A 12625-nucleotide genomic window follows, 5' to 3' on the forward strand; every position below is an offset into this window, starting at 1 on the left:
AAAATTTGTAACCCTCCTTTTTCGAGCACCACGAGCGAGGACACGACCAGGAACTCCATCATCCTGCTTGACCCTTCACTGCCAGCGTCCCCTCTGGAGCCGACGTGGTCATCACTTGCTCCCTCCCCAGCTGGGTATTTGGTTTTGTGAGGGGAAAAAAAAAAAACCTGGGTGTCAGCGCATCACCCTGGGGTTGCAGGTATTCAGGCACATCCCAGCGCTCAGCGGCTGCGCATCCAGCAGCTAAAGGGCCTCTGCAAGCCGGTCTGCACAACGTTCAGGAGAGAACACGAAAGCTCTTCCCGCGTTCGACACTGCGGACTTTTCTTGTCACTGCCTCATTCTTCTTGATAAACTAACACTTGCATGGACTAATCCTTGCTTTTGAGAAGTATTTTACAGCATCAGGAGTGGTCACCGAACTTTATTACTACAGTTCGTACAGAACAGAGAAGCTGATACGACAGAAAGTACCCCAGCTAGCATCTCCAGCCCACACCACGCACCAGGGCACGAATACCGTTAGACACACGTTCACTAATTCCTGCCCAAGTCCTGGTTCCTACAAAATCCCAGAAACCTCAGCAGAACCTGGCAGGGAGCAGGACAGGGAGACTGGAAACTGATACATCCACAAAATCATGTTTCATCAGATAAACAAAAATAATTTGCTTCTCCCCATAAGCCCTGCTGATGGCCGTTTACTTGTTTCAAGTGAAAAGCCATGCTTAAGGAAAACACACCGTGGGAAGTTAAGATATATAGCAACTTACATTTTTACGGCAGCTGCATTTTAGCTTAATATTCCACGTTTACAGCAAGTGTCCAGTAAGACTAAATTTATTCCGCAATTACACATTACAGGGGAAGCAGTAATAACCACAAGAGCCAGCACTAACCACAAACGCTTTTGAATGGGAAATATTACTCTAAATATCAACTATTAAGGCCGTTGTGCCTGTTATTTTAAATTCCATTCATTTTTTAGGCTAAACAACTTTTACACTTCTCCCTTTAAAAAGGAGAGCTTGGCATACCATATGCCAGCTGCAACACAGAAACAAGCACCAGACTCCTATAGTATTTGGGCTTGGATGTAGCAATTTCTCAAGCTGCTTTCTGGGTGGGTTAAAAAAAGAAAACAACGTATTTGCATTTGTCCTAAATGTGTTGCCAGTACAAATTTGGTATTTTCAACAACCACAGTCTTTAAAAATCACCACAAAGATATTAAGGGGAAAATTCTTGCTGGGTTTGTAGGCTGCCTCACTGTTCAGGGCAAGAGAAGATCACAGAATCGTTAAGGTTGGAAAAGACCCTTAAGATCACCAAGTCCAACCATCAACCCATCACCCCCACGCCCACTAAACCGTATCCTAAAATGCCACGTCTACAGGTTTTCTGAGCAACCACTTCCAGGGTTGGAAAGCCATACCTGCAGAGCTGAGCTGTTAATTCCACGCTGAACACAAAGCCGCTTCGTGCTCCGAGAGCCTACGGTGGTACGTGCCGGGATTACCTCTAGTTCACATTACAGCGCGACCAACAAGGGTGGGAAAGCGAAGCGTGCGGGTACCTGACCCTGCGCACCCTGAAAGGAGTCAAACTATCTGACAAAACCAAAAAATCTCTATAGTGCAAGACACCAAAAGCATTAGGAAGTTTTACAGGACAAAGTGCTGGCTTAACAAGTCTTTACTTCTTAAAACGATCTGATTACATACGTAGGCGATACCTGCATTTTTACTACTTGACAAAAACACCCTGAAGCGCTGGGTAGTCCTATTAACCAGCGTGCTTTCGCTCTTCTATTATTTCCCCGTCCTTCTCAAGCACCTACGCACAACCTAGGAAGAAAAGCGTCTCAACGCAGCCTGCGGGTTTCCGACGAAGCGAGGAATTCCACACGAGACGTGCCTCTTCCCCCGCGAGAACAAGGAGAGCAGGCAGCTGTTTAAACCACTGTATACATTTTAAGTGCTGTTATTCTGTTTCCGCTGGGTGAAGCTACCTGCTTTTGCAGGTTCAAAAAAAGAGGATAAAAATTTAAAGTGGGGATTTCAATCAAGACTAAAGTACAGGAGACACGGTATTGAGCAAATACAACAAATATTGAGCAAATGCAGCGATTTCAGCTGGCAGGTCAGAGGGTAACGTGCTGTTAAAATAGTTACCCAAGAACACCGGCACCTCCGCCACAGTATCACACCATGGAAAGACAAGCAGCAAATATTCCTGCCTTCCCTTCCCAAACACGTGCTGCCCTCCATGACAGCCTAACTTCGCCCTGCAGCCTGTACCTACGTTCGCAGGACACGGAGGAAACGTCGAAGGCTCCGAGCTTCCAGAGCTCTACTTCTGGAGACTCAGCAACTCTGTCTCCCCCACTTCACTCATTGTTTAAATACTGAATTTCTGCATCGCTTTTGGAATCGGTGGAAACTGCTTTCCCAATCCGTTTAAAAAATGTCTTAACTTGATAATGCTAAATAAACCCTAATCTACTTTGGAGAGAAGCTATCACTCCTACCCTAGGCAGGTAAAATTATGCAAATAAATTGGTCTTTTAGAAGTGTTGATGTATGTCTGTTGTCAAAAGTAAACTTCTAGTAAGAAGCAAAATCCTTCACTAACTGTGAATAAATAATACACACCGATAGAGAAAACTGCCTTCTCCGATTAACATGTTGTTTTCCTTGTGGTACCTATTTTAATAGAAAGCTATAACCTGGACAAAAGCTTATTTAAGATTAATTCAGTGAAAGGTTCGACATTGCTCCTGAGATAGGAAGACAAGATTTAATACAGGATCCAATTCTTACCTGAACCCCCTTTATCTCATTATAAGAAAATAAATTTATCTTCACTTCTGTCTCAATTACTTTGTATGGCTGTTAATTTGCTGGAAATGAAGCTATTGTGTGATTGCTCCTACTACTTGAGGGATTTAAATGCTGACTGTAGTAGACAGCTACCTTCAGCATGGAACCAAGTCAAAGCTACCCCACGTTAATTTTGGAATTAAAAATGTTGCCGGGACAGCCAAGTACACAGCGATGAAACTAAAAATGTACCTTCTACAAAACCTGAACAAAGCAGGATAAGGAATGCTATATACTTTGGTTATCTGTATTAGCCTTCACTTTATTGCTTCTCCCAAGTAACTAGCAATAGGACGAGAGGAAATGGCCTCAAGTTACGCCAGGGGATGTTTAGAATGGGTATTAGGAAAAATTTCTTTACTGAAAGAGTGGTCAAGCACTGGAACAGGCTGCCCAGGGAGGTGGTGGAGTCACCATCACTGGAGGCATTCAAAAAACCATGTCCCGTTCATGCTTCGGGACATGGTTTAGTGGGCACGGTGGTGTGGGGTTGATGGTTGGACTTGATGATCTTAAAGGTCTTTTCCAACCTTAATGATTCTGTGATTCTCTAATGGGGTTAAAATGTTAAGCTATACGCAGTTGTTGGATACAGCCATTTATATCCTTCTGGGAATGACAGGCTGCTCAGCAGCAAGCCTACTTGTAGCAGAGCAGGCTCTCCGAACCAAGCTCAAGCTCGCCCTGGGTGGAGTTAACCACCAGAAGAAATGTATACACCGAACATAATGAACATTACAAAGAAAAGTTGGTAGCTTTACTACACAGGCTCCTCAAAAAAGAGCTTGAAGTTGCATCTTATGACTAAATGAACAATTCTTTCACAATTTTCTAACTTCTCAGACACAGACAGTTTCCAAGAACTATTAGCCTATTTCATAATACAAGTTAATAGGAAAACTATGTATGAACACACAAATTTTTTACTGAAAAACACCGTTTCATGATCACCACAGTTAATAATCAAGTTCAGCTACAATGGGCTAGCTCAGTGTTAATGTTTCTCAAAGATTTAAATACAACTCTCCTTAAAATAAATTTAAAACCACACCTTACCGGTACCTTTGGGTTTTTGTGACGCTTTCATTGAAATACGTATTTCAGCTCTGGCTCTCAGATATAACAACTGTTCTTGTTTTACCAGATACAAAAATACAGTTATAAATAAGATTCAGGATTAAGTATCTCTAATCAATGCCAATATATTTTCTTCCTCCACAGGTAACTATGATTAACACTGCATATCACTTATTCCTAACATTGATGCAAATCATTGTCTCCCAAGATTGGGTAAGCAAATATGCCAATAAATCCACCAGACAATCTGGGAAGCATCTGGCGTCTAAAAAAGTTTTCAAAATAAACCCATGTTTTCTTCACTACATGAACTGTGTTGCAAGTAGAAGCACACGGCTTGAGGATTTACAAGGCAAACACTGTCTCAGACACACAGATAAAGTCTTTTGCACATGGATTTACCTAATCAGTAAATCATGAAGGTCTGTTGATCTTTCCATTACGGTGGAACCAAGTCATCAATCCTGTTATTTCCCAAAGGTCCAATTTTAAATATGAAGGTTAAAAAAAAGTTGAAATAAGGAAGAAAAACCCCAAACAACAAAGAGACCAAAAAATCCCCAAACTGGCACATTCAAATACAATGATGTCAAATTGACGTGTTTCGTAAAACACCCATAAATAAAATTGGGGTTTTAACTATCTTTTAAGATAAAATTCTTATGCATAGTATCATGTTATTTAATTCTACCGCAAAACATAGAATTATTTACTAATCATACTAATCCCATCAAAACATAGAATTAAGTAACATACAAAAATACTATGCTTAAGAATTTTACCACCCGGGAAGCAATTTCACATTTACATTTTGAAGTAGCTTCATGGAAAGACTACTTTGTGAGGCATGCTATCAAATTACAGTTTTCATAGCCAACATTCCTACTTTCTAAAGATTTAAGCACATCCAACAAGCTCACTAGTAGCGCACAGACAAGGACACAAAATGATAGAAAGCTTCTAGTTACATTAGTGCGACTCAGACGTATCCCTCCTTAAAGAAATTAACTTATTCGCATTTAGTAAATCAAATTCCACTTGACTTGTACTCAGACAGTTCTAGTAATTCACCTAGGAAAAGGTTTACATTGTTACCAAGAAAACCAGACCTTTCATTGGCATAATCGATTGTTTTTTTTAAAAACTGCCAAAATGACTTAAAATTGTTTCCTAACAACCCAAAGCCTCTGAACCCAGACGTGTAACCACACTTTGAGATCGCAGAACTACATGCATAGACAGCACGCCTGGTCCCAAAACAAGGGTTGTGCCCCCAGTGTGGGAGAGTGAAAAAAATGTAACTTGAGAATATAAATTATACATCGTCAAATTCTCAAGTATTGTGGCAGCCCTGAAACTAGCGTGTTTGTATGCAAGACAAGTTTGGATGCTGTAAAGCTGGGTTTTAACATCCCCTTCACAGAGGATAAAAAGCACGGTCTAGAGTCAACGACCACTGCAAGCATGCGTGACCCAACCTACTGTTTTGCTTCCTCTCAAGGTGGTCCACGAACTTTCAATATAACCTGCCTTTTCCAGCCTGAATTGGCAGAAAGACAGATTGCTAAGCTCTCAAGTTGCAAGACAAGTAGGATGTGGCTGGAAGACAGGATAAAAACCAGAATGCGGTTTAAGGGCACTCCAAGCACAAGCTACACAGTCCATCTTTCTGCTGCTCTGCTAAAAGTTAATTGTTCTTGTGGAAAACGACCGGATTTTATTTCGCATTTAAACATCCAGCCTCACTTGTGCTCTGTTACATCTAGGTATTAACTATTTAACCAATCAATATTCACGACTTCGCATTAGTATTCTCTGGCAATTTCCTAACTGTCTTCAAAATTCATCTTCAGCCAGTATCTATTTGAAATAATCCAGAGGTGGCTCTGCCAGTAAGAAGTTGGTTCCCTTTTTTAATATCAAACTTCACATAGGCAGAAATGTAATGCATATGTTTACTCAAAGCCAACATTTTGCCTCCTAAACTTTTTATCCCGTTTTCCAACCGTCGCACTTTCCCTGTCACTGTGTGATGCAAGCACAGATGATAATGCTCCAAACCGCAGCTTGATTAATAAACCCATATAACTGAAGGCACACCTTCTGTAGTGATGGATTAAAATTAATGGTGAGCTATTTCTGTCTTCCCCTGCCCTCCTGGCCCATCTGGTAGACATCATATGGCAGGTCAAATACTACAAAGCACAAGACATACACGTAGAAGCATCATCCATGCTTTTATCAGAAATACCTGACCAGCAAAATCCCCGCCAGCTCTGTCCGTTTTAACCTGACTCCTGGGACATGTCAAAAACGTTACATTCTCTATGTAATTTGAATAAATATTATACTTCCCTCCCTTTAAATACAGATATTACTCCTCAAGATGTGAATATCCTCTTCAGGGGAAAAAAAACAAACAAACAAACCAAAGAGAAATCAGGTATCATGTCTCATGGAGAGTACTTCCAGCCCCCTGACTGCCTTGAACATCAGGAGCTCTGTCTCCAAGGTGTGCTGCATCTGCGGACAAGATCAGCTTGATGGCTTTTGAGCACTAGATATACACCACATAGCTGTTAGCCCTCCCTAGCAGAATTTGTCAAAATAGAAGAATTGGAGGTACTTTTAAGACAACCAAACTTCACTATTGCAATACTGATGCAGCTGCACCCAAAGGCGACCATCTCCTCTGTGGAACTGAGTTACAATGTGAGAACATAGACGTTGTGCAAAGCAAAGCCACAAATGCTACTACAGCAACATCCAAAAGATGCACCAATACATCTCTGCTTCTGAAGTTACATGTGGTGTTCCCCATCAAAATCAAGAAATGCAACAATGTTCTTGTACTTTGAAGATAAAACCTTCCTCAAACAAACCACCAAGGACCTAAAGAAGATTAAATAACACACCTCAGCTGATGAGCTCGTTGTCTATGGAGCCATCAAGAGCCACCTCTCAGACACACTAATTGCCATTAGCAAAACAGTCAAGCTTAAGTCTTACCAAGATTAAGACTTCCTCACTCGCAGGTGAAATAAATCCCATTCCAAAAACCATCTCCACAAATCCAATAGCAGATATATTCAACTACTCCATTACTAAAGGCTAAATCCTGTATTTGTTTTTGTGGGTTTTATGCACATTCAGCTGTCATGAAAGCACTTACCCGCCAGAGCGGAAGCATCATATAGCATTTAACATAAATCTCACAAAACATATAAGCCCCCCCTTTGCACTTTAATCATTTGCTAACAGTTACAATAAGATTGTATTAAAAATTTAAACTGCCCTACTTAACGCAATTTACCTTCAAAAGGTCCATTTCCAGAGAATGAATTCGAATGATATAAATGTCGAACACTTGATCAGATTTATTGCACTGAAGAATATTTCTCTTGATACAGATCTGACGAGTGAAGGCTAATGGCTTTAGTTTTATTACTTTTTAAGCACTTAATGGGAAAATTTAGACATTTTCACAAGACTAAGCTCCAGCAAGACCGGAACATTTACAGAACGACAGCACAGAAGAAAGCTGTGCGCGCTCTTTAGAGATGACTGGTTCAACGGCGTTATTAATGGAGAGATTCATGTGAAGTATTTATCCAGATAATTTGTCACAAAACAGTTAGGCCTGAGTGGCTCTCTGCTAAACAGGGCCGGGGAAGATAAGCAGAAGATAAGCAGGAACTGCTGACTACAGCCAAGTTGGGGTCAAAACAATCCTAGGGCAAGAGAACTGAAGTCACACTGAGATGGTAAAACAAGGAGCTGATTGATGCTGCTATAGATATAAATTAATCAGTTCCTGCAGGTGATTAGGGGAGACACACTAATTACTCAAGCACTGGCAAACCATGAAAAAAACTACCAGCCTCCCACCTTTCCATTCCAACCGCACTTTCGATAAACATGAAAAGTACTTCTAAAATACTACAAAGCAATAGTTTTGCTTGTCCAAAAAGAGCTTTTTTAAAAAAAAAAACAACAAAACACAAAAACAAAACTGAAAGACAGCTAGGAGTCCTCAGATTTCAATAAATGTCTAGGTACTTATCCAATCAATCATCAAGTGCTATAAATTTCCTGTATTTCTCATTAGTTACACTATTGAGCGGCTTAAATCTAAACATACCTTTCTGCAAGACTGTAAATTATGATGCCTAAGACACAAGGAACTGTATCAGCCATCAGAAGAGGCATAAATGATGAGAGCAAGTCAATTGTATATATGCTAAACTGAAGCTGATTTACTCCTCAATTTTTTTTATACAGAAGTATCACCAACAGAAGCACCACGAGCACACTACATTTCTTGGACGTTGCATATATGACTTGAAACCAGTCATGACCCGTCTTCATTAATATTAACAAGTTTTATGCAAAAAATCCAATTTTCTATGGAAAAACACTTCTTCAGCATCTGCCAATAACATTGCCTCATTAAGTACAGATAGGCAAAGGTTTGTTTTTCTTCAAGCTCTAAATTAAAAATTGTTTTTTTAACTCCGAAAAATACTTTCAGCCTTTTCAAAGGGCATGCATGAGGCGAGACACTCCAGAAGGTTCCCAACTGGGCAGTATCTTGTGTCCTTACAAATCTTGGGGTTTATTATTCCGAAACTAACGCATTCATACATTAGTTAACAATACTATTAGCTTTTAGTCTTATGCCAGCGTCACAATAATTTTTCTTCTGAATTAAGGCTCCCCCAGGCGATGAACCAGCGCTCAGGCTCCGCGCGAGACATGGCTGTCTCTACAGTTGGTACCAACCCTGCAAAGCTGGGCTGACAGCAGTGCTGCCTGACTTTCTTCCAAGGTAAGTAGAGGATCTCTTGACTGAAAACCTCAAGCCCTAGATAGTACTTTTAAAATCCAAGGTAAATGACCTTTGTCCCACAAACAAAGCACAAGTAATTCACAAACAAATGAGAAATACATCACCAGCACATGAAAACAAATTTCAATTTTCCTACTTCTGCTTCACGCCTAGTTACATTAATTGTTGATTTTGATTCCCACAGCACTTAAGTCAGGATAATTTTTGTAACATGGTCCCATCCATCTGCCAAGTAACTTTCCGGATTACTACATAAAGCGAAATGGAGCACACATGGCTAAAATAGGTCTACACGGATCACAGGAAGATTGTGACCTCTGGAAAGACAAAATTAACAAAATACCTACATATGTAAAGAGAGGCTATTCAAAAAGTAGTTCGATATTCTACAGACCTATCTCCGAGTTGTACAATACAATATTATGCTGTGTTTTCTACAAAATACTAACTAGATCCTAAAATGGACAGTCTGGCCATGCTGCTTTGGGCATACGCAACCCAAGTAACTACGGAAAAGAAACAGAAGAGTTCGATGTAAGCGAACAGCAATGATTTACAAGATATACATCAAAAGATCGCACTACCCCAAAAATCTAGGCATCATTAAAGTAACCATATGAACAGGACAATGAGCTTCCGTATGTTCAAGGGACATTTTTATCCTTTTGGGATGCCCAGTTGGCAACAGCTACCCTAGCCCAACGCTGCATCCAGCTAAAGTTTATATCCCTTAACAAGCTTCTCAAAGCACCCTGACTTGGCAGGCCTGACCATCCTCCAGCAGTCTTAATGAAGACTTAATAAAGCAGCAAATAAAGTTGCCTGTTAAGCAACTCACTGTTTAAGACTGGTCAACACACAGGCCAATCCCATCTTTTCTAAAAACTGAAATAAAATGAGTAGCTTACAGATAAAATTCACTCTGCATTTACTGTTGACAAAAATCACAAGATCGGTGCAAACGCTTTTTTCTAAGCGGGAAGATGCAAACATTCTACCTTGAAGGGTCACAAGTTTCTTTCTGCAACACCAAGGACTTACCACCACAAGCAACCTCATCAGATTAAAATTCAATTTCAAAGTTAAGTTATATCCAGTTAGTTTAAGGATTCTCTAGTTTATAGAGAATGAGGGAAAATCACCTATTTTAAATTCGGTAGCAGAGCTGGAGGTTTTCTGGCATGGAATTCAGAAGAGTAATGCCCACACTTAGTCTGGCTTACTACACACACAACCCCCATAGATTCATGCAGGCTTTTAAATTCTGAATACACAAATGCTAATCCCAGAGAAGCAAACAGTTTCAAGAGGATTTGCATATGCATACGGATTAGTTGAAAGGGAACGATTTGCAATGCGTTTCGGAAATCACGTTTGAAGAACAATCTGTGCTAATAATGAACTTTGATGTTTAAAATGCGTTTGTTACACAACAGAGAACATTACAAAAGGATTACGTTTATTACACCAGTTTTAAATGTTTGACAGCTGAGACAAAAGCATCCCTTTATTATACGAGGAAAAAAGTGAGCTATTCTCTTTAATAAATGTTACTAAATACATTGCAAAGAGAGAAGTTACAGAAGCTAAGAGATATAAACGTAGTATCAGCATTTTGACAGAGTTTTTTGTTTGACAACTCAGATGAAAGAGCTTCAGTATGCTGTATGCCAGAAATAACCAACTCCTAAGAGCAAAAATTATTTTTTGGAACCTCAAGGGACGGCTAGAAATACCACGGCATGATGCACCAACAGAACGCTGCGCGCCACGGCTGCTTCGCAAGGCGAAGTCAGATTTTCTGCCAAGACTCCCCAGGCTTGGCATTGCCTCCTACCTTTGTTCTGACAGCCTCTACTTTTCTACCCCGAGCACAGGTTTCGTTTCCAGGCGTTCCAAAAAGCTCTGCTGATGCTCTGAGCAGGCTGGTGTTATTCTCACAGTCACTTTTATAGCAAGGGGCATCTTACCTTGCATCTGTCTTGAGACAAGACACTTGGCATGTTAGCTCTTAGTCTTTCACTCAACAATGCTAAGCCAGCAAAGTCATTTTGTGCCATCAAATCCATAAAAGACAATTAAAACCAATGACCAACGGTCAACATATTAGGGATAACTAAAGAAATCGAGCTTTAGACATTTCACACTGCCCTCTGTAGTTGAGAATTCATTGGACATGCTGTAAAGAACAGGTGCTGCAAGGCAGATGAGGTGTTACCACGTTTTAAGATTTGTCAATAAAAATTTAAGGAGAGAAAAAAAATCAGATTAAGTGATCATAGCGTAGTAAAGAAGTAGGAAAAGCAACAAAGACCTGCTAGCAAGGCAGACCGTTCCCCAAAACGCAGCAAACGCGCCGCAGTTTAGACAGGCCCCGTGGAAACAGGACAGACCCAAGCACGGGACAGGTGACCGCTCAGTCAAGAAAATGGCACTTTAAGGGGCTCACACTCCGCTGAAGCCCCTTTTGGCCCTTACCTAACCTTGTGGTCGGCTCCGGCACCCTCCGTTACAGCATCGTTAGCAACTGCAAAAGCAGGGCTAAAGCAGCAGCTAGCTGACAGGTATCATCAAGCAGGATTTTTTCTTTTTTTTAATCCTCACATGTGGATATGTCCCCCGCAATGAAGCCCTGTTCCTCACTGTGCAATCAGTTTGCTGTTCAGGTCACTTGGCCCAAGAACCACCGCAGAAATTGCCACTGCTCTTTTCAGCTCCTGTCACCAGCTCCACCAGGAACTGCAGCATGACAAAATTTAGCAGAGGGAAGTTTTTCCATAATTCAACCTCGGCCAAGCTGACAGGACAACTGACTGACTTCTGTTCTGGTTTTCCCTTTTTCTCTGTTGAGAATAAGGCTCGGCAAGATGCAAGACAATGTAGCAGCAGCACTATTTTCCCAAGGTACTAAACACAACAGCAACACAGAAGTGTAACACAGACTGTAAAGGGACAAAGCAGGAATAGATTAGAAAGCAAAATCTAAGCACAAAAAAATCGAAAGCATGGTTCCTCACGACATTAAAAATTCTGTGTATTCAGGGAGGCATATATATACAATACCCTGCATTTTACAAAAGCAGTAGTTGATTGCTATAGATTGGAAACGATACTTGACGCTTAACAAAAAAGAGCGAGCAGGTACCATCGTTTTTTCAGATATGCTTAAGAAACTGAACACAACCTCCACCTCTGGAGAAAATACAATCACAGTCCTTCAGATTAGTGCCTCTGTCCACATCAGCACACAGAACTAAAATTTAATCTATGGCTACTGACACATACATATTCAATACTCATTTTTAGTATTTGATGGAGGACAAATTAATACAAACTAATATTAGGGGGACAATAACAAGAATCACATTTTATTCACAGCACTGAATGCATAAGCAAATGAGGCAGAACACATCCAGAAACAAAATCTCCACGTTTACAATACCAGCTGTAGAAAAGGCAGAGGTTTTAAGAAATAAGGAAATTTCAAATTTTCTCCCTCTTCCAGAATTTCTTTTCACTTCAGTTTTTAGTGTTAATGGAAAACAATTCCTAATTACTTGCAAGACACTCCACAAGTGTGCTTATAACATTTTATCTCCCAAACACAACGTACGTGATCCTGTAAGAGGCACTGCTTATGCCTCTCGGGTCCATGGCCAATAAAAAGCAAAATTGACCACCAAACAACTATCAGGCTTCCTGCCCCAGGATTCCTCTTCAAGTTTGCCTGAAGGGATATAAACCTACTGGACCAATCCTGAACCTTCAGTACTGGAAATCTTTTTCTTTCACATTTTGATGACATGTGTCAACTTTC

This window comes from Phaethon lepturus, unplaced genomic scaffold (genome assembly GCF_000687285.1).
Source record: "Phaethon lepturus isolate BGI_N335 unplaced genomic scaffold, ASM68728v1 scaffold17415, whole genome shotgun sequence".
Lineage (NCBI taxonomy): Eukaryota > Metazoa > Chordata > Aves > Phaethontiformes > Phaethontidae > Phaethon > Phaethon lepturus.